We start from the raw sequence: 7,392 nt of genomic DNA, 5'->3' as shown, positions 1-7,392 counted from the left end.
GCTGGATTGTCCCATAGGTGTCTAATTGGTGTGACTGATTTCTTTCCATCCCATGTATGGCACAGACAGCTAATTTTCGTTTAGCGTAGGCATTTGGGAAGACAGCCCCCCTTTTATCCCTAATCTAGCGGCCAGGGCTCCTTTTTAGCAGCAGAGAGCAGCCACCAAGTGAGGGATCCTCAAAGCCAGCTCGTGTTCACGATGTGTCTCATTACAGCTCCTGTGCCAAGGATGCTTGGCAAGGAGAAGCCGACGGCTGCTTTTCACACAGGGCGTCAGCGAGAAACAGAGGTGGCGCCCACATGTACTCGGATGCTTGTAGCGGCAGTGGGAAGCCTGGGCGTTCATTACCATGGCTTCTCCTACAGGATCCATGGAGCCCAGCAGAATGTGAGTGGGAATGAGTGGGCGGTGGGGCCACACAGCACAGGAACGCAGACCTGAGTGCAGAATGGGGCTGGGGAAATTGGGCTTAAGGGGGCCTAACTGAAGCAGCTTGGAAGCTCTCTGAGCAGCTCCTTTAAGAGCCCAACACTGCCTGGTCCGTCCTCACGTTCTTCTGTTTAAGCCCGTGTTGCAGCCACTGTGTCGATCATTATGTCAAGGGCTATCCTCTTTTTCACCGCCCCTCTATGAGGCAGTTTTCATCATTGGCTATCCATTCACTCCTGGGCACCTGCGGAAACTGAGGAAGCAGGTGTTGCTGGAGAGCCTTGCCCAAGACTCTGGCTTCGTGTGTGACCTGAGTAAAGTATGACTCCCTCTGCTTTAGGGTTCCCCTCGGTAAAGCGGACTGGATAGCAGCACCCAACTTGGTTAGATTTTGGAAAATCCACAGAGTGCCTCTGCGTGAAGTGTTCCAAACAGTGCCTGGCCCATCAGTGTTTGTTAACAAATAAATGGAAACATCTAATCAAGAAGAGCTGGGTCTCACCCGGCCACTTGGATGATTCCCATGCTGTGGACCAGGGATTTTGATGTCCATTTTCAAGATGGGGAAACTGAGCTCTTGAGAGCATGGGGCTGCCACGCCCTGCATGCACAAGTCTGTAGTCAGGACGGCGCTGAGAAGAAGAATGCCCACCATCCTCAGCCCCGGGGTCCTGAAATTAGGCTCCTGTCCACAGGGCTGGATTGCAGCCCAGCATGCCTCCCTTCACATCTCGGGAGGAGAACATCCATGTTTATTCTCCCGGGATTAACTGCTGATCAGACAGCTGCATCCACCTGCCAAAGAGCAAGTACGGGAAGGGCAGTGAAAGGCAAAAAGAGGTAACAGGCGTGGGACCCTGCCCCCCTGCTGGCAATAGACAACTTCTGCCCCTCCCACCCCCCCAGCTGCTCGAGATTGACTGGGCTCCAGACCACCCTTTCCTCCTCTCCCCCTCACGCAGATACTTCACGTCCATCAAGACCAAGACCGAAGGGAGCAAGTATGAGAGAGCTCATCTGTGGCAGGGCCGCCTTCCTGAAACTTCCGTGGTGAGATTTCCTGTCCTTTTATGAACCAGACACTGGTCTGAGCACTTGACACCTAGTAACTCATATAGTCCTCTATTTTTAGAGGTACACATGGTGATTCTCCCCATCTTAAAAATGATGAAACGGAGATACCAACCAGTCTGAGTCTGCGCTCATCTTCTCCCCCTCCTGAGGCCACCCGCAGGGCCTGGGACAGCAGTGCTCCCTCTGAGGGCCTGAATCGGGAATGAAGACTCCTCACTAAGGCCCTCTTGCGCTGATCTCGCCTGTGGCTTTTCTGCCTTGGACTTCGACCAGGGCCTCAGCTACATCTGGCTCCCCACACGGGCCCAGGCAAGCTGCCGTGGGTGTGGCTCAGAACCTCTGAGTCTGCAGGTCCTGTGCTCAGATGACCCACCTCCCCAGTTTGCCTGGGACCTGCCCAATTTGAAAAAAGCGAAGCCCCGTAGGAAGAGCATCCTCTTAGCCTTGGGCACACCGGGATGGCAGAGCAGCCCGTCCATCCCACAAGCCTCGTGCCACCGCCCTGGCCCAGTTGGTGTTTTACCCCGGGAAGCTCAGCATTCCTCGGCTCTTCTTACAGATCGCCAGAGAACAACTTCTCTTCTCTCAGTGAGCCTCCAAATTATTTTAATCCCTCACAAGCCGCCGCCACACATGTTCAATCGGCAACGCATGAGGCGCATCATACGTGAGGTTTCCTCTCCTGGTGGAAGAGATCTCCTGGGTTCACTGCTCGAACACGAGGCTGAAGCCGAGTAATTAGCCACGTCAGCAGCTTCCTCAAGGTGATTCACACTTGACCCACGAGGGTCTGTGTTCACTGCTCTCGTTCCCTCGGCATTTTCCTTCTCCCAGAACACCTCTCCGAATGGATTCCTTGGAGCCCAGAGCATCGTGCAGAATCAAGAGAGCCCGGGCTGGCGGGGAGAGAGGCACAGAGGCACAGCCTGGGCTTTGGGGCAGAAAGCCTGGCATCTGAATCCCAACTCTGATATGTCCTCTTCAGTCATTGCGCAAATTATTGACCCTCCCCGAGCCTGTAAAAGGGAAGCATGGGCTTCGTGCTGATTAAGTAGAGTGAGTTGTATATAATGAGATGCTAAAGTATTATGAAGGGCGGAAGCCATAAGTTCAAAGGTGGAGTTCTGGATGGACCGGCAGGCCTCTCCGCCTAAAGGGCGGCGAGACCTGCCTGATGTGGCCTCGTGGCCAACTTCTACTCGGCTCCCCTGCAGGGTCGCTTCTCCAGGGAACCCTGGTGAATGCAAAGGCCCCTCCCTTCCTTCTTCACCCCTCTTTCCATAATTTGAGTCCAATGTTGATACATTGGGCTAACGGTTTCATTTACGTGTCTCCCCCACCTAGCTACAAACCCCAGGCAGAGACTATGTCTAGCTTGTTTCTTGTCTCTTTAGCACCCAAGTCATCGGCAGAGTAGGCATACCGTAAAAGCTTTCCCCCTTTTCTTTTCACTACTGGGGGATGGTGGTGGTGACTGGGGAAGTTAACAGGTAGCCCCCCACAAGTCAGGATCAGAGAACTGAAGTACATGGTCTTAGGTACTCACCAGGACCTCTTTCCAGCCAGCAGCCACAGCTCTCTCCGATCCTCAGCTTCTCAGCCATGTACACCCTGGCCTTTACCTTGTTCTGTGGGCCAGAATGCCGGCCTCTCAGCCTCTGTGTGGCCCTATGAAGACCCCTTAACTGAGCATGCTCCAATTCAAGCCCCCAGCCAGGTGGGTGGTACACCTGGGCAGCCCAAACCAGGCCCAGGTGGACTTAAGTCAGCCAGTGGTATCAACCAATACCTTCAGAGACAGGTAGAGGTAAGAGGCACATACGTGTCTACTCCGGGTCTGCTTGGAACCCATATGTGTCTGGGCCAGGGCTATTTGGGGCCCACAGCTTCTCTCTCTCTTCTCACTCACTCTCCCTTCCCTGTGTCCCCTCGTACCCTGCCGCACCCTCTCTGGCCTCAGGTGACTACGTGTGGGTGTGCAGTTCCACGAGGTTGCTCGTGTCCGGTTGTGATCCCCAGGGTGGCTTCCGCACAGCTTGGCATGCTTCCCTGAAATAGCACGTGCTCTTCTGAGACTCTAAGACCGGAGCCTTCTCCCGTCCTTCATAAAAACTCACTTGCATTACCAACGGGCTTCGGCGTGAATTTTTTCTTTTGCAAAGCCAAGAACTGAGGTATTACCCACTCCAGAAACTTCACAGAACTGCAAAACTAGGCAATCCCTTCTACTAGTGTTTCACACACCCTATTGTATGGTCCCAACCAAGCATCTTGTGGGTGCTAGAAAGATATAGATTGAAGAGCCCAATTTAAGTAATTTCAGAAATTAATGCAAGATTACAAACCATGACACCCTACATATTTAAAAGCATTAACAACAAATTTGATTTCTGCTAGACAACAGGAACACTGTGATGATTTACACAACTCAGTTCAAGGGGAAAAAACCTCATTGTACATGAAAAATGTACTTATGAGGGGGTACCTCTGAAAAACAGAATTGCGCTGGGCATAGCAGAGATGTCATAATACACATTTTTTCCTGCTAGGCGAGCATCAGACAACTCGCTCTGAGTAGTGCACCCAGTGGGGTCACCTGGGCAGTTTCTCTCTGGTCACAGTGAATTTTTTTGTAAAAGCAGTTTTGTTCTATCCTCATTTTTTGTGTGTGATGGCCAATTTAAGAGAACAGTGAGCGGTTGTGAAATTATGTTTCCTGCTTGGGAAAAATTGCTGCAGAAACTTGTGATGCTGAACACAGCTTACAAGGACAGTGCTAGGGGAAAAACTCAAGTGTATGAGTGGTTTTCTCATTTCAAAAAAGGTGAAATGTCATGACAAACCTTGTTCTGGATGTCCATCAATTTCCTGAATGGAAGAAAATGTTGACTTATAGTGCATTTGGAGTTTGTCCCACCAGGTCAGACTGTTAATCAAGCTTTCTATTTAGAGGTTCTGAAAAGGTTATGTAACAGTGTGCGACAAAAAAGACCTGATGGGTGGCAGACAGGGGACTGGTTTTGCCACCACAACAATGCACCTGCTCACGCAGCCATCTCAGTGTGCCAGTTTTGGGGAAAAAACAGCACACCTCTCTTGCCTTATGCACCTGACTCGCCTGACCTCGCTCTGTGCGCCTTCCTTCTGTGTCCACGAATGGAGAGGGACCTGAGAGGACAGCAAGTTGACAACATAGAAAAGGTGAAGAAAAAACAAATGAGGTAGGCGCTGCCAGCCATCCAAACAGATGAGTTTGGAAAGTGTTTCCAAGAATGGAATTGCAGATTTGACGAATGTATTAAGAGTAATGGAGAGTACTTTGAAGGTGATAAGGTTGTTTTGTAAAAATATTTAAATACATAGCTTTGAAAAAAATCCCACTCTGGGGGGGTACCCCCTCATATTTCTAATATTAAGACTGGACCATTCTCACCTCCACCATGGATCTTACACTGATGGGGAGCAATGTACTAATATTAGCACACATCTTTTTTAAAGCAATGTACACTTTCATGGATACATAGTTCACACACCGCATAATCCAGTCATTTAAGTAGATTTAAAAAGTTGCGCATTCATTACCACAAACAGCTTGAGAACCTTGTCTTCATTCTTGTCTCCACTATGAGTAGCTCCCCACTCCTCCCCCACCCCAGCCCCCAACTTCCCCTGCCATAACCCTGAGAATGTATTCATCTAGTTACTATCACTATAGATTTGCCTACCCTCGATTTCATATAAAGAAAACCATACAAAAACAAAACAAAAGGTTCCCGCTCGGCCCCTCCGCTTGCTGCCTCCAGGGAGAGAGGACCGTGAACCACTGGGACGGACGGCCTGCTCCTGCCCTGTCTGCCAGGGAGGTGCCCAATTACCTGCCATCGGTGACCTGGGCCATCGGCAGGGTGGGTCCTCAGCGCTCCGTGTGGTGCTTCGGCATCGGCCCCTTCAAGGTGGCCTTCACCTGCTAGGACTACTCCCACAGCTGTGCCGGCCAGTGCCCACTCTGCCGCCTCAAGTTCAGCCTCAACGTCATCCCTGGAGAACCTGGCTCTGCTCATGCTCACCTAAGTCTCCTCCTCCGAGGACTTCAGCATCCGCGAGAAGGCTTGCGTTGTATGCACCGCCTCATCCCTCAGTGACATGCTCCTAACCTGCCTTCTCTGGCGGCTCACCAAGAAGCACACAGTACGTTCAGGGGAGCCGAAGTCCTACCGCTGGAAACAGAGACTCACCATCAACTCCGTCGCCGCCTTCTGGGCCCTGGCTGTCTACTTTGGGCACCACATGCATTGTGAGGCCGGAGTGCACACCATCTTAGCCTTCCTGGAGTATACCGTGGGTCTAACCAGCGTGGCCTTCCACATGACGGCCTGGTGGGACTTCTGGAACAAGGAGCTGCTTGCTCATTGCCTCCCAGCCTGAACAAAAAATAAAAATCACTTCTGAGTAAAGCAGGTGCAATGCCCAGGAAGAGGACACTCTGATCTGTGTACCCCCACCTATGTGGGGGCGGGAAAGGGAGGCTGATGGTCCTTCCTTCTCCCCACACCTGTCCCTTTCCCACTTAAGCTTTGGGCCTCCAAGCAGCATCCTCCACCCTCCCACCCCTGCTGAAGCCTCAAGAAGCTAGGCTGGAGCTCCACCTTCTGGTGCTAAAAAAAAAAAAAGTCTTGAGGTTCACAAGCACATCCCCATCTTATAACTGTACACAGCCACCTCCCTGAGGTTAGGACCACAGAGCAGGGGCTGCTTCAGGAAATCCACAGCCTTTTTTCTGCACGGGGTCAGCCACTCGGCGGTCTTAGGATCTCCTGTGCTCATCAGATCAACAGCTAACCCCTTGCGAAGGCTGCCCGCTGCCCAGGTGTTTCTAGTTCTGACACCTAACACACACTCTCTCTCACTCTCTCTCAGAGGAGCCGAAGTCCTACCGCTGGAAACAGAGACTCACCATCAACTCCGTCGCCGCCTTCTGGGCCCTGGCTGTCCTTGGGCATAATATTCCCTGTCTGGGCCTTCGTGTTTCCGCTTGTATAATGGACAGTGGGCGGGACATGGTTTCCAAGGATTCTGCCCATCTGGGGTTCTGCCATCCCCGATGCAGGTGGTGGCCTGCCGCTGTGATCACCTGCTCCAGAAGAGGAGTCCGGCTCAGCATGCCTTTCCTTTCCCCGTTGAAATGTCCGCCATTCAGACCCTTCTCGTCCTTTGCAAAAGTGTGGGGTGGAGGTGTCCTAGGCAGATTCCTTCACCAAAATGGGCTCCTTCGGGTTCCCCAAGCCTCCTGACTGCCCCAGGCTGTGAGCTCTTTGGGTTGTATATTATATTTCAAAGGAAAATAGATTTTTGGGGGGCAGACAAAAAATAAAAACCAAACCAAAAACCCAACAACAAAACAAAACCACTGAAAAACCTCAATGCAAAAGAAAGTAGAACTGGATTAAAAGCTTTTTGAAAACCAAAAGATCCATCCACCCTTCCAAGGTCCCAGGGGAAGGCGGGTTTCTGTAAAGTGTGCAGCGGCTCTCCACTAGGTGGCAGTAATGCTCGGCACCGGGAGGCCCTTCTCCAAGGAAGGCAGAGTGGCAAAGACTCACTTCTCAGCTTACCTTGGGAGGAAGGCCCACCTGTCCCTGAGCACCGAGCAGGCCATTTGCAAGGCCTTCTCTCTGGTTCTCAGAGATGCCACAGGAGAAACTGCCCCCTGTCACAACCGAGGCAATAAAGCCCCAGGATTTTGTGAGTGGGCTTTCTAAAGAGTTCGTCTTGGAAACTCGCAGGGCCAGTTCTACCCTGTCCTATAGAGTCACTATGAGTCAGCATCGACTCAATGACAATGAGTTGGGTTTTCCCCCTAAAGATGCATGAGGTGCAGGTGTCAGG

The 7,392-nt window shown here is 51.7% G+C and overlaps 1 pseudogene; it reads left to right on the top strand.

Annotated features, from left to right (window-relative positions):
• The first annotated feature begins 373 nt into the window (after positions 1-373).
• On the top strand, positions 374-5,959 carry LOC142431070 (acyltransferase PGAP2-like; annotated as a pseudogene).
• Positions 5,960-7,392: the final 1,433 nt, after the last annotated feature.

This window comes from Tenrec ecaudatus, chromosome 17, assembly GCF_050624435.1.
Source record: "Tenrec ecaudatus isolate mTenEca1 chromosome 17, mTenEca1.hap1, whole genome shotgun sequence".
NCBI classification, from domain to species: domain Eukaryota; kingdom Metazoa; phylum Chordata; class Mammalia; order Afrosoricida; family Tenrecidae; genus Tenrec; species Tenrec ecaudatus.
This window is presented reverse-complemented; position numbering and strand designations above follow the sequence as displayed.